Below are 26,205 nucleotides of genomic sequence, written 5' to 3'. Positions count from 1 at the left end.
TGTGATATTGTGAAATATAAATTGGGTCTTCAGCCCTGTGTCCTGGAATACACTCCTAAAATCCTTGGAATTTTCAACATGATGTGTCTTTCATGTGCTAATGAGATGACTGGTGCCTTGGAGCCTCTAGGCAACATGAGGATGGGGTCTGTTCACAGAAAAGACTAAGGCAGGATTACAGGTTCTTTTCAATTCTGTCTCCCAACCCTTGGGGAAGGGAGAGAGGTTCAAGATTAGGTTGATCACTAATGGCCAATGATTTGATCAATTGTGCCTATGTAATGAAGCTTCCATAAAAACCCCAAAGGACTGAATATGCTATTGCAGGACCCTTATTCATTAATGACATCATCAAGGAATGGGCCAGGTCAGGAATTCAGAGATCATAGGACCTTTTCAGCACACCTGGAGAGGGCATGGAATCTCCTCACCCCTTCCCACGTATCTCACTTTATGCATCTCTTCACCTGTATCCTTTGTAATATCTTTTATAATAAAACAGTGAATGGATGTGTTTCCGCAAGTTCTGTGAGCTGCTCTAGTAAATTAATCAAACCCAAGGACAAGGTCATGGGAACATTGATTTTTAACCAGTCAATCTGAAGCACAGATAAAAACAACCTGTGTCTTGCAACCTGCACCTGAAGTAAAGGGCAGTCTTGTGAGACTGAGCCAAACTGGGATGCAACGCTATCTCGAGATAGTGTCAGAATTAAATTGAATTAGAGGACACCCAGCTGGTGCCCGCTGCAGAACTGATTGTTTGGTGTGCAGGAAAACACCCCTACAATTTGTCCTCAGAAGCATTCTGTGTTATGAGAGTATGGTAAGAGAAAGAATTTGATTTTTCTTATATCCTTTGAGATGGCCTAAGGGAAAAGTGGGGGCATGGAAAGCAAAAATTGTGCATAAGCCACAGTTAAGAAAGTTTGGAAACCTCTAATAAGCACAATCAGCCAGGTAGTGGAGGAGAACTGAGCAGAAGCACAAGAAGGAAAACGAGAAGCCATAAGAAGGAGACAGAGAGGGCAGTGAGTCCCAGGACTGACTAGTTCCTCAGGGCAGCTCAGGCCTCAGGGCTGTCTCAGTTCCTATAGTAAAGCCCCCTCGTCTCCAGCTAACTTACATCAGCATTTCTTACACATCACACAACCTTACTAAACAGTAGGAAAGCAATGAGATATTTTACTGCTAAAAAAATAAAATATGAGGATCACTTCTTTTTCAATAAGTCACAAGGGGCTGGGGTAGACGACCTTAGAGGACAGAGTAAGGTCTCCTCATCAGGCTGGGAGAAGGTGACCTCTTATTACTTTACCCTCTGAGAACAGCCACCCTGGTCTGACACTTAGATATGTCCCCAACTCTCTGGGAACTCTGACCATGCTTGGTGGGGGATGCCAGAGTAACTTGGAAGAGACAGGCCTCTCTGGCAGTGAGAAGATATGTCACCTGTGCCCTGCAATGGCCATATACCCACAGTCCTGTGTCCTAAGCAAGTCACCTCCTCTTCCTGAGACTCGGTTACTCTTTTGTGATTGCTATGGTTTAAGTGTATCCCCAAAGGTTCATGTATGAAAGCTTGATCCTGGGGGTGGTGATGTTGAGAAGTGGTGAGACCAGTAAGAAGTAAGGTCTAGTGAGTGGTCCTTAGGTAAGTGGGGGCATACCCTTGGGAAGGATTTACATGAGGACAAGGTCCATGAGAACCCTGAGTTAGTTCTCAACAAGGTGAGTTGTTACTGGCCCCTCCTCACACTCTAGCTTCCTGTTCCCTCCCTGTTCTCATCCTCTTCACATGTGATGCCATCCAGATGCAGCTGGAAAAGTACTCACCACAGCTGGTGCCATGTTTGGCCTTTCAGCCTCCAAAACTGTGAATTAAATAAATCTATTTTCTTTATAAAGCACCCACCTTCAGACATTTCATTATACTAATGGAAAACTGACTAATATAGTGAGAGATGAGCATTAAAGTGACTTCCGAGATTAAAAAAACGAGAATCTTTTAGGTAAATTTCTTCTTCCAATTAAATTAGAAAAAGAGGCAACCCAGAAGGAGAAGAAATACTGTGGATCAGAAGTCATTTGAGCATTTGTGCTCAGCGACCATCTGGCTGGGAGAGCACAGCAGCTCACCCACAAAAATAATTTGATTTTTCTTATATCCTTTGAGATGGCCTGAGGGAAGAGAGCCTCACCTACAAAATGAAGAGGTTGGTTAGTGTCTCACTGAAAGAACATTTTCACTCCAAATTCTACAATTCTAAGGTCTCTAAACACTCCTTAGTCTATGATTCTAATGTCTCCTTACCTCTGTAGTTAAAATTCCTTACCTTGTTTTTCCCTGTCTTGCCTGGTGTTTCCTTCTCTGTGAGGGAAGATCGATTGCTATAATGGTCTGGGCTTTCTTTCACTCTCTGTTGTACTCATGTTCACACTCCAGGAAGATGGAGTGACTTCTCTACTAGGTAAATGTGGGGAAAATAAACTGGACGTACAAAGATCAGCTCCTTTTTTTAAATTTTCTTTTTGGCAGCAGATCTGATCACAGAATGGGGAACTTCTGGGTTCCACCATCAGGCTTCTGAATGGGCAGGTGCAGCACCTCCCTTGACAGTTGGGAAAGTATCCCTCATTCTGGGGTTCATCATCAGGGGGTCCACCTCTCTCCCACTGCCCATAGACAAAAGCCTTGTTCTCTGATCTAGCTTTGTTGGTGGATGAATTATTTCCATCTCTCCATATTCTATTTCTCAGTTGATTCAGAAGTTGAGTGGTGGTAGGGGGTGAGTGATGTTTGCTCAAACATCTTGTGACAGGTAGGTGTTCACCAAAGCCATGTCCATTCTTCCAGCAGTAGAGTGACTAATGATGCTGGTTTGTCTGGACTGAGGGTTTTCCTCAGATGCAGGACTTTCGGTGCTAAACCTGGGACATTCCCAGGTAAGGCAGCATGGTCATCAAACTGGCTACACAGGAAGATTACATTTCCCAGTCTCCCTTGCCACTGGATGAAACCATATGACTAAGGTCTAGCTGGAAGTGAGGCTCCATATAGTTCTTGATCCTCATTGCCCTCTTCTTTTTCATCTGCATGCTGAGAAGTAAAAATCTCCAAGATGGTGGAGATTCACTGGTAGAATCTGTGTTCCTGCATCATTCTGGGAGGATAGTCCCACAATTTATATCAGTTGTGAGGAGAGCAATAAATAAAACTTCAGTTATACTGAAATACTGAAACTTCGGGATTGTTTCAACAGTAAGCTGCCTTGAGCAAACAGCCCTATCTCCTCTGTTAGGAATCTGTGTAATTTCCAAGGGAAGCCCAATTTGCTTATGATTGAGTCTTTGTAGATCACTACACTGTCCTGCCATGGGAGGCATTTTGAGAAAATGTCAAAGATCAGATAATCTGCATGTCAGTGTTACACATTCAGATCCGGTCTGTAATAAGAGGCATTTTGGTATCCTGAGCTTTGGTTTCCTCATATTTTCAATTAAGGGAAGAGATTAGCTCAATGGCTCATAAACATCCTTGGCTCGCCATCTCTTAAAGATCTGATGAATGCTCTGTAACTCCTTTCCAGAAAAAATACATACTCATCAGATCTCTGTAAACCTTCAGGGGGTTCCCATACCCACCTCCAGGCCCACTATCCCCACTACTCCTGTCAAGCTCTTTCATAGGCCCTTTAGGATCCCTAAATGAGAGGAAAGCAATTTCTAGGTCAAAAACTTTGAACCTCGCCTTGAGGATGATGTTCTCTTGCCAGCTCATGCCTCTGGGCCCAACCTTTGACTTATCTCTGTCTCCCCTTCATCACCATTTCCTCACCTCCTGTTTTCCTCCTCACCTTATCCCAGGCTGTCTCCTCTCTTACCTGCCCACCTGAAATGGCTCTTGCTATCGTCACTCTTGAGTCCATCTGTGCTAAGCCCATATTTATCCCCCAGTCACATTTTCACCAATATTTTGGGACACCAATTCCAGGCCCACATTCTGCTGGTTCTGGGTGACCTGCCTGAATTCTGCATCATGTCTTTTGCAAATTATTGCAAGACAACCATTCAGAGTGACTTGAAAATGAGGAAGGAGCTGAACATGCCACTAAATCCATCTCCTTCAGAGAACCAGTCAATCTACTCCGGCTTCCAGGTGTTATTCTCCTCCAAATAAGGTTATCAAGGTCTTAGGTCTGCTGGGTAAATGCTACATGCCAACCCTCAGGAGCCTCCTTTCAGTAAACTTACTCCAAGTGAAGGCCTTTGCCTTCTGCCTCTGATTATGTGGACACTGATTATGTCCATGCTTCAAGAAGGAGCTTTATCCATCATGGCCAGCCTCTCATCAAACCAGCTTGTAAAATCAATTTATGTACCAGCATTCCGAGATGGGACAGGCATCTTTTCTTGCCACAGTCTCATTCTTCTTTTCTCTACTTCCAAGGCTAACCAACCTCTCTGATGACTGATTTAAATCTTTACTAAGAGAATATGTTCAATCACATCTCCTTAGATTTTATATACTTAGCACTGAGTAAGACTGTTGCTTTCCAAGTTTTGTTGTCAGAAGCCATTCATTTAAAAAAAAATAGTTACCAGTTCCAGGTATTTTCTTGTGTTTGGGAAACAAAATGGGGAAAAAATAGGTCTGGTCCATTCCTCATGAAGTTCATGTCCTAATATTATCTGGTCGTATTTTTGCATTCTGAGGGGTGAACCTGAGCCATACTTCCCAATGATAGCACATTTTTTGATGGTAGAAAGTCCTCAGAGTCATTGAGTCGGGTAGGTCTGGGTGGTGTCCTGTCTGTGACACTTACTGTGTGTTAGTGGATGAGGCAATAATCTCTCCGAGACTTAGTTGTCTTACATGTTAAATTGCTGTGTAGCCATGGTGTGGGAAGGTGCTGAAAGATGAAGTGAAATAATGTATGTGTCATCTTGGCAGAGAACTTGGGACTGGTAAGCACTTAACAGATATCAGAAGGCACTTTCTAAAGGTAATAAATGTAAAATATGATAGCCACTGTGCTACTTTTGCCCTCAAATGGAAGATTCTCGAAGGCTATGACCACATCTTAAACTTCCTTAGGCCATAGTAGAAGCCCAATAAACATGGGTCAGTTCAATCAAATGGTTAAGTGAGACAACAGGCCTTGGTCTTGATTAGCCTTCTGTTTGGTCAGTTACAACAATCACGGCTGATTTTTTTTTTATAACCTCCCCAACTGTGGAACTGTGGAGCTAATATAAACTATGTCTTTCAATGACTTCATGCTTAATTATCTGTATTTCAAATCTAAGTGCCCATAAAAAAACACAATAATTTAGCTGTGAGTCTGACTAAATCTTCACAAATGTACAAATTATTTTTATTGTTAAAAACTGAAGAAACTTAAACTCTGTTTGTTTTAATAATTTTATTTGTATATGATAAAAATAATAGTAATTATATGCATGGAAGGAAGGAGCCTTTACAGAAAGAGGTTTATTGTTGTTGTTGTTGCTATTGTTTGAAGTACCAGGGGCCCTTTACCACTCAGCCACCTTCCCACCACTTAGTCTTGCTAAATTGCTTAGGTTGGCCTTGAACTTAGGATCCTCCCACCTCAGCCTCCCAAGTTGCTGGCATTACAGATATGTGACAACACACCTGACTTACACAAAGAATTTTAAGAGAAGGTAAAAACATTTTCCTTATTACTTTTGAGTCCAGATGTATCAGTGAGCCTGAAATTTTCATTGTTCAAATAAAATGATGAGGTCATCATGAAAACATTTGATTTGGGAGAGTGGAATCATGGTTTTGCATTCTGTTCTACTGAAATGCACCCTGATTTTTTCCCATTCTATAGCACTCCTCAAACTGGTGGAAAGCTTCTATAAGCAGCGTATCTCACAAGTGTTGCTTTCTGTGTTAGAGCTTCCTTGTTTTGTGGTGGGTTTAAAAGTTTTACTTATTAGATTTTAGCTGGAAAAGAGTTAACAGATTTTAGACTGTTGATCAATTGTTCAATGAAATTTAGTGGATAAATCTGAACAAGAGTAATAAAGAAAACTTAGGTAGTGATGCTCACACTGATGATGTGGTCGGAGTTGGAGACCTAGGCTCCCCAGATCTCAAGGGGTTGCAGTGAGTTCTTGAGTTAGGCACTTGGGAAACAAGCTCTGATGGTCCACTGCCGCAGCCCGGCTGCAGCAAACTAACCGGGGGGTGAAGAGCAACTTGTGTACCTTGATACAGCAGGAGTGGGAGCCGTTTATTGTAGGACATGAGGGGTATATATACATTCCACACAGCTTACCTTAATTAACATAAACTAGATACAGCAGTCAACCAATAAGGAAATCTCCACACTTAATGGCTCGCTGGTGTTACTTCACAAACCACTCCCTCTGGCAAAATGCCAGGCGCCATTTTGACTTGTTTACAGACTCTAACAGTCCACCTCTATCTGAGGTTCTCAGTTGACCAGGGGAGGTAGGCAATAAACGAGTAATTATAAACAAAATAAATATTTAAAAAGGAAAGGAGCAGGAAAGTTTGAAGGAACTAAGGAAGGGTCCACTTTGGGAGGTTGGTCAGGGAGGTACTTCTGAGGAGAACTTGAGGAAAGAAAAGGAGCTGGTTCAGAGAAGCAGAGGAGAACAAGGCCAGGTGCCAAGACAGGATGAGCTGGATGTGATCTCAGAATCATGGCCGAGACAGGGTGACTAGAGGACCAGGAGGAAAGTGCCTAACACCAAGGTGGAGCCAGAGCACACAAAGGAGGTTCTATTTTATCTGAAGCTTGGAACTGGATCTAATGTGTATGTTTAAATAAAAAATTCTGCATTGATATGGAGAACATTGTAATAGAGCCAAAAGGAAAACAGGGAGACCAGTTAGGAGATCATGCAGTAGGTCAAAGAATGATGGTGGTAGCGCCTATAAAGCTAGTGGTAGCAGAGCTCTCAGGAAGAAAGGGCATAAATCTAAAGGTGAATAAATAAAAACATCTCATTGTTAGATCAATGTTTTATTTACTTATTTTTAGTTGTAAATGGACACAATACCTTTGTTTTATTTATTTATTTTCATGTTGTGCCGAGGATTGAACGCAGTGCCTCACGTGTGCTAGGCAAGTACTCTACCACTGAGCCACAACCCCAGCCCCTAGACCAATGCTTTTTTAAAAAAAAATAATGAGAACTGAGTGCTTTCAGGACCATGTGGTTCCCAAGCACTTACTATAGAACCAACAATGTCTCATTTCCACACAGATGCATACTTACACGTATCTTTCATGCCTGGACAGAAGAATCGCTCACACCCGGCATGAACCTAACGACTCATGGTGATCCATTCTCCTGCCAAGAAAATTCCTGTTCTTTTTGATTAGCAGTCATGTGAAGCAGCTAGAATGTTCATGTGTTACACATAGCTGCCTTTGAATTCACTGCTCAGCACAGGGAAGGAGGAAATCACATTCCCAAGTTATTCTTATTAATTTCCTCCTTGGGGCATTGGGTGCAGAGGGGTGGGTTCTACTATCAAAATGTCTCAGGTTATTCTGGAAGCATACGGTGAATGGAGACCACATGTATGCATGTGTGTGCACACACTAGTGGGTCTTGCTACTTATTTAATTGTCTGGGCATTGCCATAGCTAGCCACGAACATAATAGCTCGTGGAAATTCTATTAGCAAAAAAAGGAACTGAGGGAAATGGCTTTATTTGGTGATATAAGTATAAAGTCTTATGATAGTAAACTTCATGGGACATCAAGATTTCTTGGCAGCAAATAAAACAGGTTTGAAATAACTAGAAAAAATCAGCCTTCAGAAGCTATGGTCTGTGTGGCAGAACTTGGTCCTGCTCAGTAGATAATGAATAAATTATATAAACAGCATACTTTAGTTTGAACCCACTAAGGAAAAAAAAAACTCAGGACCTCTGTTTCACCTCCTACCTCCACTTCATTTCCTCTCTCAAAGTCCTGGAATTTGTGGTTTGCTAGTGCTTGGGAATAGGTGCTGGGTTTGTTCTGATGATTAAGATGTTTGAGATGGAAAGAAGTGGGAAGAAAAGGAGCTGCCCCTTGAGTGCAGAACAAAAAGCTGGGATCAGCTCAGCTTGTACTTTTTCTCAGGCCAGAGAAGTTAAGTGGTTTGTTGTTGTTGTTGTTGTTTTAATCTTTTATTTATTTATTTCTGTGGTACTTGGGATTGAACCCAGAGGTGGTCTACCACTGAGCTCCACCCCTAGTCCTTTTTATTTTTTATTTCAACACAGGTTTTGCTAAATTGTCAAGGCTGGCCTTGAATTTGTAATCCTCCTGCTTCATCCTCCTGAGTAGCTGGGATTACAGGTGTGTGCCATCATACCCAGTTTGTCGGTCGGTCTGTCTATCTATCTATCTGAATAAAAGGCATTTTCTGAAAGGAGATAGATTTTTCTTTCACAAAAGGAAAAAATGCTTAATATGTAAAATGATTTATTTTAGATAACTTTAAACATATAAATGAAGTACTAATCCAGGATATAGAAGATACTTTCTGAAACCCTCCAAAATTGGTGCTGTTTAATTACAGAAGAAATGTGATAAATTTTTTTTTCAAACAATTTAGAAGCATAGAAAGGAAAAGTTAAATTCTTTTCCTTGCTTCTTACACCTCTCCTCCACCCAAAGTAACCACTGTTGTATGTGGCTTATATTTTCCCAGATTTTTTTCCATGCTCAACATGTAGCATATATACATTTTTTAGCTTATATTTTTTAAATTATGGATTTTACTACACATTATTCTGCAAATTATTTTCTTTCTTTCTTTCTTTCTTTCTTACTAGGGATTGAACCAGGGGCACTTAACTACTGAGCCACATCCCCAGGCCCCTTTATATATTTTATTTAGACACAGGGTCTTGCTGAGTTGCTTAGGGCCTTGCTAAGTTGCTGATGAGTTTGGTTTTGAACTCATGATGTGCCTCAGCCTCCTGAGAGACTGTAATCACAGGTGTGTGCCACTTCTTTACTCTTTAGACACCATTCCATGTCAGTACTCAAAAAACCACCTCCTGCTTTTTAACGACTGCCTCAATGTCCCTTGAAAGGACTTCATTTTACCAGTGTCCTGTTGGTAAACATTGAAAGTTACTTTCAAATACAGAAATTCTTCATGTAGAATTTGGAGTTTGCTGTGATATGACTTTTATCTGAATGCTTTAAAATCAATGATTGATATGAACTAAGAACTATTGGAATTTATAGAAAACAGAGGTCCTGAGACATTAAGAAATTTACTGTACATTCACAGGATACTGAGCTCTCCGACTGACTCCCAGTCTGGTGTCTTCCCTTGTGAGTCAGTGAATGCCATTATTCCCTGGTGATGGGCTGGACACAGAGAGGAAAGAATATCTTAGGAAAATAATGCAAGGAAAGGAGACAGGAAAGTGACACAACCTTCCAGGGGAGAAGGAAGGATGAGGGAGTCTATGACCTAGTCCCAGAGGCTCCTGCCACCTCACTGACGCCCAGCAGAGAAGAGGGAGGCCAAAGAGGGACCAAGGAACTGTGAGAAGCTCCTGGGAATGCATGAGACTGTGGAGTCCATTTTTAGAATAATTTGTTGTCAAAACAAAATCTAAGGGAGAAACCAGAATGTATTCACATAAGACGGACAGTATAGAATCTTGATTAAGTCCTGGTTTATATCAGAATAAAAAAGCATGGTGCAAGTTTTAGCATGATACAACCATTTTTTACACGTAATTACACTGGATTTAGGCATGCCAATAATGAAGGCTTTAGAAAAGATGCATATGTTGCCTACAAGCAAAATATAAAAATATAAAAGAGGACGAATCTTACCTGAGTCACCCTGGCTCACTTCTTGCCACCTTGGATAATAATTATTTCCTCCACGGGATAGCAATTTGGGTAAAAAAAGGGCCAGAGGCCTAATCTTACAGTTGCATTTATAGAACAAGCAGACCAGATTTTTGCTTGGAGTATGCTAAAAAGCAAAGCAAATAGCAAATTTTTCTGAAGTGCTTTTATTTGCAGTCTAAATAAAATTAAAAGAAAATCAATTTTTCATTGCAAATATTATTCCTCTTATTTTATATGGGGCAGCTTAGGCTATTAAAGGAAGAAAGATGTCCCTGAAGCCACAGATTTGTCCTGTGTGTTCTTCCTGTACTCTTGGTTTCTTTCTCATCAGAACATGCTCTGAGAGCAGATTAGGATGAGCTCAGGTAAGCCACTTCTGGATTAGAGCCTCAGCTGTCACAGACACTGGGTTTGTGGCATTTTGTCAGGGAACAAACCCAAGCCAATGACCAGCAAGAAGTGGGAAGACTCCCTCTCCCTACTCCTAGCTCACTCTGATTTCAAATCTTGTCAACAGTACCTTCAATCGGCAGATCCTATTTTGCATCTGGAATCCTTACTGCAAAACAATCTGAAAATAATCATCTTCAATTTTGCAATAAAGAAAAATGTGCAAGAAAAGAGATTGGGTGTGATGTTGGGTACTAATCCACCATTTCTGTTAAAGAAGGGATGAGTATTGGGGAGGCCCTGGCATGAGCACCCTTTTCCTCAAGTTAGGGACGCTATTCACAAAGCTAGAAATGTGTTCTTTGCTGTTTGGGGGACAGGTCATATTGGGAGGCATTCTGATCTCTGCCTTAGGGAGTCCACAAATGAGAGATCCCCTGACTGCAGAGAAAAACGTTTTTGGTACTGCATTGTAATTGGCCTATTCTCCCAGAGTTTGAGTCTCAAGAAGAAGAAAGAGAAAGCAAGCGTGAAGTTTTCCAAGGGACATGATGGCCCACACTTGAAAGAGAGCTGGGTGGAACCGAGTCCTGTCTGTCCAGGTAGGTTGTCTGCAAAGGGAGGAGGGACTTTGGCAGGAGGAGGCTGAAGGTCAGTTGTGGGATTCTTAGGGACTGGGGAAATGGGCTTCACAGTGGCAGGAGAAGAATGCAGCATTTACGAAGACTCCCCCTGAGAGAAGGGAGCAGGTGTGGTGTCTGCCTGGCCGGGGAAGTGCACTGAGGCTCACACTGACTTCACACAGTGTAGTGGTCCTTAATCTCCTCTCCCCCACACTTCACGGGTGGGTCAGAAACTGTAGATACAAGAGAGGAGGGAGGAGGAGGTGCAAGGTGGAGAAAACAAGTTCTATGAACTCAATCTTACTTTTCTTTAAATTTATATGTTGAAACTTCAACTTCCAATGAGACTGTATTTGGAGATAGGGCTTCCAGTGGAAATAATTAAGATTAAATGAGTTCATAATCCCTGATCCAATAGAATTAGTGTGCATATAAGGAAAGACACCCGGGAGCTCGCTGTCTCTCTGCCATATGAGGACTCATCGAAGGAGCTGCCATCCACAAGCCAGGAATAGAGCTCTCCTCTGGAGCCCAGCCACTGGCATCTTGATCAAGATGAGTCTCAAACTCTGGGAGAACAGGCCAACTATAATTCCCAGCCTCCAGAGCTGTGAGAAAGAAGTTTCTGCTGTTCATACTACCCATTCTGTGGCGTTTTGTAATGGCAGCCCTAGAAGACTAGGAGAGAATGACTAAGCTCCTTCCTCTGCCTGCATATAACCTGCCAGCTGCAGAAGGGAGGAATTTCAATCTTCAGTGAAGTTTCAAAGATGATAGAAAGCTGGATATTGTAACTTGTTACTTTTTTTTTTAATTCCCAAAGAGCGCCCAGAAATATCGTAGCATTATTTGAGATTTTTTTTTCCCCCCAGAATCTGAAGAACAGGCCTGAAGAGGAAATTTCAAGAGACAGTGGGGGGCCGAAGATCAAGTTGTTTGATGATTACATCTTAAGAATTGTTCTCTTTTTTAAAGAGAGAGAGAAAGAGAGAGAGAAAGAGAGAGAGAGAGAGAGAATTTTTTTAATACTTATTTTTTAGTTTTCGGCGGACACAACATCTTTGTTTGTATGTGGTGCTGAGGATCGAACCCGGGCAGCACGCATGCCAGGCGAGCGCGCTACCGCTTGAGCCACATCCCCAGCCCCAAGAATTGTTCTTATTCAATGTATTGATTACAAATTAGCCCCCTTAATCAACATATCATGTTTCATATCCATAATACCCACATGCCTTTAAGGAGACAGAGTGATTCTAGGCCTTTTAGACATAACTGTCCTAGCTAAGGGTTCCAGCCTACCACAAAGACAATGGAGAGCAGGGGAGCAGATGATCAGCTGCCACTCTGGAGACCCCCATTATCAGATTTCTTTCCACTCTCATATGTATCAATGTCCTATCCAGACTAGGGGAACCCGAGTTTGGGAGCACTCAAAAACTCCAGGCAGATCATGGCATGGGAATTGGAGCTGTTAAATTAATCATGACCTGATTTCCTCTCCTCATGGCCATGTTTTTGCTTGACATATTTGTCAAGCAGAACGAACCATTTCTTACCTTGCAATGGTGAAGCGTGTTTGGTAGGTGGTGGGTAAACAGGTACACATGAGTTACAACCTATGCAGAAATAACAATTATGTAAACAGTCTGACGAGGAAATATGATTTCATTTCGTTTACTTAAAGCGAAGTAAGGAGATTCTATTCATCACTTCTAGTCTGGTTTCTTCAGTTCCTCTGGCTCTTTTCCCAGGTGGATAATTCTCCCCATTACACTAGCCCAGCTCTAAGCAGGCCATGGATGTTTGAATGGGGTTAGGGCAGATGGCAAGCATTCCTGAGCTTCTCTCAAATGAAACCAGAGTAGGTTAATGCCCTCTTAGTAAGAAGCAGCTCAGTCTGGTAAGCAAGAGGACCCAGACTTTGATGACAAAAGTTGACTCTAATAAAGACAAAATATTTCTTTTAATCTTTTGATTGAATGAACAAATTGAAACCTTTTTTTTTTTTCAGGTTTGAGAATTTTAATGTACCTGCTTATTCAGTACGAGATTCTAAAGACATGGACTGACATTATTAAAATTTGGTTTACTGCTAAAAGAAATCAGCATATACATTAAGTCATTTGTAGTTTAAGTTGCTCACTGGCTAAGCAAAAGGAAATGACACCAGGGGACAATGTAATTATGTTTCAACCCTGTTTTCTATATGATGTTAGTTTGCCCAGAAATGAGTAAATTCATAGCAAAGGTAGGCTCTATAGGCTCAGAGGTCAATCAATAAAAGTAAAGATAAATACTTAACAAAATTAAAGAAATTCTCACCAGGTGTGGTGGTACATGCCTGTAATACCAGCGACTCAGGAGGCTGAGGCAGGAGGATCTCAAGTTCAAAGCTAGCCTCAGCCGCTTAGCAAGGCCCTAAGCAACTCAGTGAGACCCTGTCTAAATAAAACATAAAAAAAGGTTGGGATGTGGCTCCGTGGTTAAGCACCCCAGTTTCCATTCCTGGTACAAAAAAAAAGGCTAAAAAGAAACCCTCTAACAGATTTAATTTATGTACCATAAGATTTGTCCATTGTGTTTGATTCAGTTATTTTAACCAATTGGCAGATCTGTGCAATCATCACATCAAACCTGTCTTAGAATTCTTTGTGGCCCTCTGAAGTTACCTCCTGCCCTTCTCTCCTTTTGCAGGGTGGGTCATTCTGACTCTCTACTTTTTGGGGGTAAATTGCCACTCTGCCTTAGGCCCTTAGGTCAACCTCTAATCCAGTCACCGTCTCTGTAGATTTCACACACATGGAATACAATATAAAATATACTCTTTTGTACATCTGGCTTTTTTCGCCTATCATATTTGGCTATCATGAATAATACTGCAATGCACATTGCATACAAGTCTTTGTATAGATACATGATTTGTTTTCCTCTTAGGTAGATCCTTCAGAGTTAAATTGATCTGGTTTATAAATAAATTGATGTTTAACTTTTCATGAAAATGTCAAGCCATTTTCCAAAGTGGTTCTACCGTTTTACATCCCATCAGTTAATGTAGGAAGCTTCCCATTTCTCATTTTTGTCTTTTTTATTTTAACCATGCCAGTAGGCGTGAAAAGGTAACTCATCCTGGATTTAATTTGCATTTCCTTAGTAAGTAATGACATTAAACATCTTCTCAGATGCTTAATAAACATTCCTATATCTTCTCTGGTGAGATCTCTACTGAAATCTGCTACCCATTTTTGACTGGATTGTTTGTCTTTATTATTAAGTTATGAAGGTTCTTTATATATATTGGACATGTGTTCTTTATTAGATATAGGGTTTGCAAATATTTTCTCCCAGTGTATGATTTGTGTTTTTATTTTCTCAGGAGTGTCTCTTGAAGGACAAAAGTTTTTATTTTGATAAAGTTCAATTTATCAATTTTATTATGTTATGGATTGTGCTTTTTGTGTGACTGACTTTTTTTTATGATTACACCATAAACTGGTGATGGGAACATATATTCTCCTCTGTCCCCTTTGCTTTATTTATAAAGCTGCTCAAAAGTTTTCTGTTGAAGAAAAATAATGATAAGAGTTTCAGATGGACACAATCTCTAACAGGTTGGTTCAAGAAGAGAAAAATGAGCTTGCTTTGAGTAAAGGAGGATGCAAAAACACAGCATATTTAAAGTTTTGAGAGAAATGTTGCAGCAAGCCTAACACTAAATTGATATTAACAAGAGGATGGAGGAGTGAAAGTAGAGAAGTGGTTAACATTTAGCATTACTGATTCTTTCTGGGGATTAAAAAAAACACACACACATCTTTTTTACCTACCTGAGAGACCTCGACCAAGTAGCCCAAAGAAGGGGTGGGCATATTTTCTTCTTTTAACTCTCTCATCTTTTTTCTGTGGCATGGGGGTGGAAATGATTCGTAGAGTATAAAAGACAAGGAAAAACAGTACTCACTATTATATTTAAGAAAAAAAACAGTGACATGTGTATTAGGTTTTTGTTACTATAATGAATTACCCGAGGTTGCACACCTTTATAAAGCAAATAAGTTTATTTTGGCTCATGGCTCTGGAAGTGTACAGTTGCAGGGCAGAGGAGCTGCATATGGTGATGGCATTCTTGCTGCCAGTCCCAAAGTAGTACAGGCTTTCACATGGCAAAAGAAAGGAATACATGTGTGCATGTATGTCTCTCTCCCTCTGCTTATAAAGCCACCAGGATTCAATCATGGGGACTCCACCCTAATTAATTTGTCTAATTCTAAAAATTTCCCATTGGTCCCATCTCTAAACACCATCATTGGATTAAGTTTCTATCCTCTTAATACTTCACAATGGGGATTATATTTGACACATGCAGCCTCAGGGGGCCCTCAAACCATAGCCAAACGACAATGTGGAGAAGTTGGAATCAGAAAACCAAGGCTTATATCCTGGCTCTGCCCCTAACTAACTAAATCACCTCAGTCTTTGTTTCTTCTTCTTTGGCATGGAACCAGTAGTTCTTACTTCATAGGAGATCAGGTTGGGGCGGGGGTGAAGGGGATGCTTGTCAATGTGCCTGCTATGCAACAGAAACCCAGTATATCTACCAAAAACATCCAGAAAGTTCTGGGCAAAAGCATCTCTAGGTAGGGTAAGAGTATATCAGTATCAGGTCCCAGAAGTTGGGAGAGGAAAACAACCATCTTGGCATAATCCTACATTTCCACTGGAAACCTAGACAGATGTGAAGAGGAAAAGCCAAACATCATCAATGATCTGGTGTGGGGAGTAGAATTGAGGAAAAACTCTGTGAGAGAAAGATATTCCATCATTTTTTAAAATATTAAGTTATTAGAAGTGTGGGAGCTCTCAGACTGGAACTGAAAGATAAATGGAGAACGAATAGGAGAGAAAGAGTTTGGCTGCGTTGACATGAGAAGAAAAACAGGGAGAATAAAGGTGTTGGTGGTGATGACCTCTGAGAACGTTTCTTATGATTCCACAGCCAGAAAGGAGATTTCATAAAAGTAAGATTCCACTTGCCAAAAGAGTTTGTAGAAGAGATTTTAAGGTGGCTGATGAGATGGAGAGTTGCCCCAATTCCCCTTTAAACGAGAGGTATTTTGAATGATGTAAGAAAGCAGGAATGCAGAATTCCTACCTTTAGACACATGATAGTACTTAAAAGCTCACATATGAAAAATTACTGAGGACAAATTTAATTCTGAAGACAGATTTGTTTGTGTAAGAATCCAGAAAAAGCCAATATTTCTCATGTGATGCTGGGGATGGGTAACTTCCTGATTGCCAGGTGAGACACAGTAATTAAATGTGGAGTGGCGTTGAGACTTACAAATAGGTTACGAGAATCAGGAAAGCAACTGAGAAATAGATCACTTCAGGGGCCTGCACCCACACCTGAGCTTGGAGGAATATTGTGACCCACATATGTCATGATTAAATAGATGTCACTGAAAAGGACATTTCCAGAGATTGGTAATTTCCCCTGATTCTCTGAGCCTGCAAATCTGGTTGTTAGCAACCAGCACCTCAGACCCACCAGACAGACTTATTTGTGGCACATATAACGACTGTCGCTGAGTTTTAAAATACATGCTTCAATACTTTATGGGATGTTGTATAAAAATATAACCACTAAAATAACTTAGGCATTCACACCTGTGCTGGATATTTTCTGTTCTTCTCTCTCTGTCTCTACACTGGGAATTGGCCTTAGATGAATCAGATTAATGGGTGCTTTGCTCTCTGGTTTCCTGTGGGGATCGTGGCAAATACCACACCTTAGGGCTGAAACCCTGATTAAATGTACCAACATCAGGTGCATGCGAGTCTTGTTTGGGATGGGTGTGTGTGGGTGTGCTCTTGTGCTTGCTCAAAGGTTAAACTTAAGGGAGGGAAGGAAGAAGACAGAGAAATGAACCTCTATTTCTAGGCAATATCACCTCTTTCAAATGGCCCCTTATGTTATGGATGCAGGGCTCTCTGCCTGCTGGACTTCCTCTGTGTATAAACAGTTATTACTCTGTGTATAAAGTATCCAGATATTTGTTGTATATTCTGATAAGTGTACTAAGAATGAATTGCAAAACACTCACACAGTTGCAAGTTACAGAGTATCTGTATACGGTGAAAACCACTTATGGTTCTACTAGCCAGAGTTGACATTTGGGAGTATGTCCTTCTAGAGTTTCTCTCTTCTCGTCCTCATTCATTTGTGTATGTGTTTAATTACAATAGCAACAAGTGCCGACTTTGAAAAAATTCTGTGTATATCAAATTGTATAGAAGAAAAATCAAAAGCCAGATTTTTATTTTGGATTAGAGTTTCTAAAAGGGCACCAGAGTAATTTCAATTATCTTATTTCACAATAATCCAAACTCCTTGTCTGCTTAGCCTGCAAAGTGATGCTCATGAGACTTGGCCTTAATGTCCACAGCTTAAAAACAAGGGGGGTGCTGCTTTCTTCCTCATAACCTCTGTTCTCTTCTTCTTTTCAGTGAATAACTGCTAATGAAAAATCTTGATAATCACAATCTTAGAGGAGTTGTAAAAGCACTAAATAGGAATTCTTTTCCCTTCTGAAAAATATAAAGGCATTTTTGAAGAAAATAAATCTAATTACAAAAGTAATATGTTAGTGTTACAAAAACTTCAAGCAGTAAAAGAATGTTTAAAATTATACATAAAAGTCCCCTCTGGATCCTTGCCCCTAAATCACTCCAATTCCATTCCTCAGGGGTAACCATGGACTAACCGTATTATAAAAGGAACTGAATAAACAGGACAATTTTTCTTCAGATGTTTTTAAGATATGAAAAAATAGAGAATTAGTAGCACCTAAACTACACGGATTCAAGGTTAGAAAGGTGCTTGCAAAATGGATGGCCAAGGCCAGGTGTGATGGTGCATGCCTGTAATCCCAGCAGCTCAGGAGGTTGAGGTAGGAGGATTGCAAGTTTGAGGCCAGCATCAGCAATTTAGTGAGGCCCTAAGCAACTCAGTGAGACCCTGTCTCTAAATGAAATACAAAAAAGGGTTGGGGATGTGGCTCAGTGGTTAAGTGCACCGGGTTCAATCCCTGGTACCAAAAAAGAAAAAAAAAAAAAAAGGATGGTTAAAAGAATAAAAGACAGGTTAAAAAAAAAAAGCATTCTAAGAGAAAAACATACCCATAGAGAGGAATTCAACCTGTTGGGGGAAAACTAAGAAGAGATTCAGTATTACGAAGTTTTAAGAATTGAAACTTCCAGAGAGAAGTAGAGAGAAAATGTGGTTCACATAGCATGGGAATGTGGAGGGCTTCACAGGAGGGGGACAAGGACCTCCTGTGGCTGGCACAGCAGATGAGGAGAGCAGCCTTGACCGCCGGGTGCCAGTTTAAACCATAACTGGGCACAGTCTATTTAGTGAATAGTGGGATGGGCTGAAAATGGTCCGTAGTAAGAAAATACTAAGCGTGCAGTAGAAAACACGACATCAGAGAGGGACATTAGTGACCTTGATGGCACACTGTTGATTTTGTGATGGTTGAAGATGGTTCTAGTGGGAGGGTGTAGCTAAGCAAGACCAAGCCATTTACCAAGCATGTGCAATTTCTTCTGTTTTAGTTTATGATGACAACGGTTTGCGAAACCTTCTAACGACTTGTAACCAGGTTTCTTGGGATTTTTTTTCCCTTTTGAAACCAGCCATTGTATTTTTGAGATGATTGTGTTGGAATGAGAGCCCTAAGACATTTTGCTTGAGAAAAGTAAGATGCTGCCCAAGTTTTCACAGGACTAATTATGGGCAGGGGAGCATTTAGAAAAGAAAGAAAAATTCTCTTTAAAGGGAAGTGGGAAGAAAAATGAGGAACAAAACTATAAGAAAGAGGTAGACTAGAGATGTTTATGTTCAGTTACTTTGCGTTATTGGTTTCTGAGTGTGGTGTGAAAGAATTAATAGACGAAGATTGAATAGGAAGTGGTAAAGTGGAGGGAAAGAATGAATTCTCCAAAATAGGGTGAAGCTACTTTTGTTATTATTGTTGTTAAGCAGTTATTACTCATTAATCTAGGTTTCCTTTTCTTTCTTTTGTTCTTTTATTTATTTATTTTTTGGTAGTACCAGGGATTGAACTCAGGGACACTTAATCACCGAGCCACATCCCCAAGCCTTTTTTATATTTTATTTAGAGACAAGGTCTCTCTGAGTTGCTTAGGGCCTCACGAAGTTGCTGAGGCTGGTTTTGAACTCACAATCCTCCTGCCTCAGCCTCCCTAGCTGCTGGGATTATAGGTGTGCATGCACCACTACTCCAAGCATGTTTCTTTTTTTCAAGTATAGGGATTATAAAGATTAAAGACATAAAGACACGCTACCTGGGAAGACGTATGATTTTGTTGTTGTTGTTGTTGTTGTTGTTATTTTACTTAACTTCTTTGTAGCACTTTTCCCACTAAAATATGTTGTTGCATCATTGGATCTGGCTTTGAAAAGTCAACCCCAGTATTTCCCTTAGTCATCTTATAGATGGAGGCTCGACCATGGAGCAGCAAAGACCATAAAGGAGGAATGCAGAGCAAGACTTTCTCTAAGTGGGCAGATGGAAACCAGTAAGCACCAGAGATGGTGCTTAATATAAAGTGCTGGGAAGTGACCAGGTACAATGGCACATGCCTGTAAACCCAGTGACTTGGAGGCTGGGGTAGGAGGATCCCAAATTTGAGGTCAGCTTGGGAAGCTTGGGGAGACCTTGTCCCAAATAAAATAAGAAGTTCTGAGGATGTGGTAAGGTGCTCAGTTGTAGAGTGCTGCTGGGTTCAATCACCAGTGCTGCACAGAAAGAAAGACAGAAAAGTGTGTGGGGGGGGGGAGAAATAAATAAATAAAGTCGTGGGAAATATTGTGGCAAAACTGGATGTTTCTATCTCCATCTCTCAGTGACTTCTTATACTCACAAAAAGTTTAACCAAACTACTCAGTACAAACTGCATGCTAATTAGCTGCTTTTTATTTTATTTTTTTCAAATTTATTTTGAGCAGAGTCTTTCTAGATTATCCAGGCTGGCCTCGGACTCTTGGTTCATGCTATCCCCTTGCCTCAGCCTCCTGAGTAGCTGGTGCTAGACACACACACCACCATAGGGCTAGCTATTAGCTGCATTTAAAAAAAATTTAAAGAGCTTAGTTGGGGGCTGGGGATGTGGCTCAAGTGGTAGCGCGCTCGTCTGGCATGAGTGCGGCTCAGGTTCGATCCTCAGCACCACATACAGACAAAGATGTTGTGTCTGCCGATAAATAAAAAAATAAATATTAAAAAAAAGAGCTTAGTTGGTATTTCAGGAGCCCCTGTCAGGGTTAGAATTCTCCCTGATGCAGGGAGAAGGCGCACACAGTAGCCCAGGGACATCTGATTCCCAGCAAGGGGAGGGAGGTCCCCAAGCAAGGCAGCTTTGGGTGGTGGCTTCACTCTCTCCTCTGTCTGCCTACTCTTTCTCTTTCCTCCCCATCACCTTCCTGCCTTCTCTCCCATCTTTCCCCTCCCCCTGCTCCTCTTTCTTTCTTGGCAACTCTCTTCTTTTCTCTGTCTCTTAGCTGGTCCAAAATGACTTCTTCTAGATGCTCCGTCATCTTTCCCTCTTTGCACTCCCATAGGTTACATTCTCACCCTGGACAGTTCTCCCTCCTCTTCTTGGCCCAGCTAAGGTCTTCTTGGGGGCACTCTCTTCCAGATAGCTTCCTTTTATCCCCTAGGCAAGAATAAATGAGCTCCTATGACTGGGGGTGCTGATCACTCCATCTTGGGCCTTTCCACTCTGTATTACAATCCCTGGTATCTGTCCCTTCACCCACTGCACTGCAAGCCCCTGAAGGCAGAGACTGTTCTTTACACAGAGCACAGAAACATCTGTGAATGGCATGCCCAGGTTTGTGCAGCATTTCTGACTAGGGGATCATTAAACATCCACTGAATGCATGGGTAAGAGAGTGACTAAGTGAATCCATCACTCACCCTTCTGGATTACACATGAATTGTTTGTATTGTCATAATTTAGTTTTCTCATATTTGTCTTCTTTATTATGTCATGCTTCATATTTGCTGGGTATAGAGTTTAAGATCAGAAATCTATAAGTGTGATCGCTTCAGATCTAGCACTAATTAAAATCATACTGAAACTAAGAGGGAAGGCCCCTGACTCATGTCTTGTTTTAGATTTCTGGACTCCTGACAGAATTCCAATGGCTGATGTACCTCACTAGCTAAAAAATAGCACCCCTTCAGAAAGATGGCTCCCAGCATTGGCTTTGTCCACAGCCAGAAGGAAGCTCTGCTCTGGATGTCATTATTAACCTCCTCAGTTTTAGGACTGAAGAAGCTCATAATGTAAACAAAATGGTGACTTGTGATTCATAGTTTTGTGATCTTGAGAACATTCCTAGGAGGCACATTCATGTTCATTCTTTCACTAGGCTAATCAACTCTGGCTTTGGGTCTGCAGCTAGATGTCATCAATCGATTTTAATGTTTCTGATTGACTTAATCGTCTATAAACACCACAATTCAACATCTAAAATGTAAAAATGGTATGTTTCACAGTTACTGGTTCCTCCAGGAAACATCCATTACAAACCACTTCAATTTGATCTCATGCTCACCTGCAAAGGGAGGGCAAAAATAGTGATTTTGAACCTGGTATGTTCTAAACTTTTGTTAGTCTTTATGTCTAGTGTAGTTAACCCTGTTCAAGCCCTATTCCATAAGCACCAGGTGTACCTTCTGAGTTCAGGTATTATATTTCCAGTGGGGCTTATTGTGAGTTCTTAGGATACCAACATCAAGAAAAACAATGTTCTGTCTCCAGTTGGAGGTAGAAAGAGATAAGTTCCATTTCTTTGATGAGGAATGAGATTTCCTTCCCAAAACTTATGGGGAAAATTTTAGCTTATAGGATTTTTCTATCACAAACTCATAGGTCCAAATGTTTTTAAGTACAAGAACCTATCTCCAGTTGTTGAACTCTGTACAATTCTGGGATTAATTTCTCCCTTGGCTGGTTTCGGTTGCCTTGTCCAAGATTATGTTTCTCTATTAAGCATCCTTTGCTCAAAGTAAATAACTGCAAAAATTCTCTATGAAAACTGAAGGGGCATTCCTTGCACATGTGCTCAAGAGGAGTTTCCAAGAAACAAATATGATTCTAGGGTGGGAAGACCAGAGAGAATCTAGCCAGTCTTGATAAAACATGGCCACTTAGGCAGTGCGCCTCTGAAATAGATAACTGCATGGTATTCTGCATTTATGATAGGAAGTCATGTGGATGTTTACTAAATATTTTGTTTGATTAATTTCAACCCTAGTTTTTGGTTTCTGAAACAAAATTTTTGATTAGACAGAAGCTGAAAAGAAGTAGCTTGCAAGCAAATTATTTCCTTTTGCAGTATAAATAACCCAACTGATAGTGTGTTGGCTGATGGCTGTCCCCACTTGTAAAGGTCCAAGCCAAGATTTGTTCTTTCTTGGGTTAAGATTTTTCCAGAATCATGTTGAGGAACAACTAAATTCTTCCTTTATTAAGGCTTGAGCTATAAATGAAGGAAGGGAAAAGGGGCAGTTGGTCTGTCAGCAAGATCACTAAAATGTTCCATTCCAGAAAGCCAATTGGCACTTGGTCAGCCATTCAGGGTTGAAAGGTTGAAATGCACCTGGATCAGGTGCATCCTCTGTCAAATTAACAGTACAGGAGCTACATACTCAGAATATATCAAATGCCTCCCAAATTCCCATGCAAATTACTTATCAGGCATCAGGTGGTGCTAAGAATAGTCTTCTAGGCAAAAATATCTGACCCACTTTCCTATCTCTGATGCCTAAAATACCATCATTAAAGATTTTTGTCTTCATGTTGAAGAACTGGATTCACAAACCAGAGGTTGAGGACCTTGCTCTGTTATTGTGGCAAATCATCTAATTTCTTTGAGTTTCAATTTCTCATCTATGAAGCCTGGATAATACTGTCATTTTTCAGGCTGTTTTAGGGAGTAATTAAGATATTAGCTCTTTTTTGAACTTTCATTCATATGAAATTTATCTTAGATTTTTATTTAATATGTTTATTTTCAGACCTTCAGAAAATAATGTACATAGACTTATTTTGTAAATGTAAAAGGTTGTACGTATGTAAGTAATTACAAATCCTGGTAATCCTGGATAAGTTCACATTTTGTGTAGTAACCAGTCTGTTTTAGTCTGTTTTCTGTTGGTATAACAATACTTGAGACTAATGTATAAAGAAGAAAATTTATTATGTACAGTTCTGGGGGCTATAAAATCCACATCTGGTAAGGGCTTTCTTGTTGGTGGAGACCCTTTTCAGAGGCTAAGGCAACACAAGGTATCACATGTAGGACAGAACAATTTTGCCAGAGAGAGCTCCCTTTTGTAACAAAGCTGCTCATTCCATAACCCATGAACCCACTAATCCACAAATGGAATAATCTGTTCATAAGGACTCTGCCAATCACCTGATGGAGATCCCACTTCTCAAATACCATGCAAAAAACATGATTTGGGGGATTAACTTTCCAACACATGAAATTTGGGCAATTCATTGATTTCAAAATTTGAATTGTGGAAATCAATAACCAAAGGCAAGAGTTAGTTTAAAAGTGCATTAAAAATAAAAAACCCATAAGAATAGAATGACTAAAATGCAATTTTTAACTGATCAACTCAGAAATATAAATTTAATTAATAATAGGCACATAAAGGACTCTACAAAATTATTAAATGTGTCAGAAATAAATTTTTCCATTTAATCTCTTAGCCTTGAAAATTGTAGTTTTTGAGCAAGCATGTATATTCACATAGTTCAAAAATTAAAAGGTTCCAAAGGGCACACATGAGAAGTCTCCCTCTCACCTTTACCCTTCAAACACCCAGCTCCTCTCTCTCTATGCCACCAAGGCTACCGATTTATTATAAATCTTTCTAGAGATGGTCTATATATTTAAATATCTTAACATGCATTTCAGCATACTATACTGTCTTTAAACTAAAAAATATATCTTTCAAACCATCATGGCTTCCCAAAGAGAGATCCCAGAAAAAAGAATACTCCCTTATAACGTGTTTTTCTGTGAGATAGTGCTACCTTTATGAGCTTCACTATGCCTGATTCCCTCTAATAGTGGTTTCTTCCTGTTAAAGAGAAGCAAGACGTGAGCAGGTACCTCTGGTGAGTCTGCTCTGGTGAAGTCCGGGTGGCTAAAATATAAAAGTACAAGAGAGGCTGCCATGTGCCAGTATCAGCTCTTGACCTTTATAGATCCAGAAACACCCCCTTTCCCCCCAGGAGTTGCTCCAGCTCAGTGAGGCTGCCAGAGAAAATTGATCAATGCCTGCCCATTATAAATACAGACTCCTGAGTCAAATGGACTTCTGTTGACTGATGAGGCCCATCTCTCCTCGAGGTAAGTCTATGTAGAAAACCAAGTTACCATCTAGAAGATATTTGGCAAAAGTGGAGTCAGACCCAGAGGGATTAGTTGTGGTGCCATCAGTTTATGTCATTTTAGCCACTCCTGTCTTTGGGTAAGGAAAATTTGCTTGTACAAGTATTTTTCTTGTATAGTTATTATTTATGCTTATTATGTGTCAAGCACTGTACTCCTGTTATTGCATTCAATTTTCTCACCATGATATGAGGAACATCTTCTTATCCGTGATACAGATGAAGAAACTGAGGCTGTTTTAAACGACTTGCCCCAAATCACACAAAACTCCTCCCTAGTCCTCTATACTCCCTCTTTATGATCTTTGAACAAGTCCTTCATTTAACACATTCATGCCTTACACAGGCAAAAGAAACTTGGGAGGCGGGGTCACAGGTGTTTTTTATTACTTCCTAGTCTTGATGATTTGCCCTAGCTCTTAAGTAACCATGCGCACATACCTGCCCCCAGCATCACTGTGGCTCCTTAGATGCTGGAGATCCTTGTGAAGGGGTTCCCACCTGATGCTCTGGTCTAAGTGGTGGAAAAAGACAAGGATACAATGAAGGACACATTTATAGACAGAAGGTATAACAAACATAACCAGAGGGTGTCAGGAAATGGTTATAATAGCTAACACTATATTAAGCCCTTGACACATAACAGGATACTGCTCTAATTTTTTTTACACTTATTTAATCCTCTCAACAATCCCTGAGGGAGGGATTATGCTATTTTACTGATGAGCAGACGATCACAGGGAGGTTATATAACTGGTCCCCATGGGACATAGTGTAAGCTAAGCATTTCCATCAGGTGTTTTTCTTGGTTCAATCCAGAAAACAACATGCCTGGGTTCTGTGGTAACTTCCCATGGCTCTTGAGAGTTACTTAAATTTTTTTAGTATTGGAGACTGAACTCAGGGATACTCTACCACATCCCCAGCCATTTTTACTTTTTATTTTGAGACAAGGTCTTCCATAAATTGCTAAGGGTCTGAGTTGAAGAGGCTGACTTCAGCTTGCAATCCTGCCTCAGGTTCCCAAATTTCTGGGATTATAGGTGTGTGCCACTGTGACTGGCTCATTATACTTAATTTTTGATGATGTGATAACTCAGGTAGCATCTGTAGATAAAGGTTAAAATATAAAAGTACAAGGAAAGTAGATTCTTTGAAGCTTGTAGTCGGGCTGGAGATATAGCTCCATTGGTAGAGTGCTTGCCTCATGTGCATAAGGCCCTGGGTTCAATGCCCAGCACCACTGAAACAAAAAGACTGGTACTCATTCTATTTAGGGTGTGGGTTCAATTAGGGTGTCTGGACTAATTTTTCTCTCCCTGTGTTGGCCAGCCAGCCTTTCCACTGGGAAAAGCCTTGTTTTGTGGTTAGCTATACACTGTACCCCAGTCAGCCTGTTTGCTCCCCTGTCTGCAATACCAGTCACAAAGGAAAATAGTCTGGGTGACTCAAAATCCAGAGAAAGAGCTAAAGATTAGGAGTCAGGGAAGAAAGCCAGGAGAGTAGAGCCCTCTGGGGACAATCACTACCCTCTCATTGTCCCTACTTCCAGAACTGGCCCCCATTCACATAGATGGTGTTTGGGTCAGCTTTTTTTTTTTTTTTTTTTTTTTTTGGTGCTGTGACTAAAAGATCTGACCATAACAATTGTAGAGGAGAAAAAGTTTATTTGAGGGCTCATGGTTTCAGAGGTCTCAGTCATGGACAGCTGGCTCCATTCCAGAAAAATTAGGGCTTGAGGTGAGTCAGAACATCATGGTGGAAGAGTGTGGCGGAGGCAAGTGGCTCACGTGATAATCAGACAGCA

Source organism: Marmota monax, unplaced genomic scaffold, assembly GCF_021218885.2.
Source record: "Marmota monax isolate L192 unplaced genomic scaffold, Marmota_monax_Labrador192_F-V1.1 WCK01_AAM20220418_F8-fsc00018, whole genome shotgun sequence".
Taxonomy (NCBI): domain Eukaryota; kingdom Metazoa; phylum Chordata; class Mammalia; order Rodentia; family Sciuridae; genus Marmota; species Marmota monax.
The sequence above is the reverse complement of the archived record's forward strand: the minus strand, read 5'-3'. Positions refer to the sequence as shown.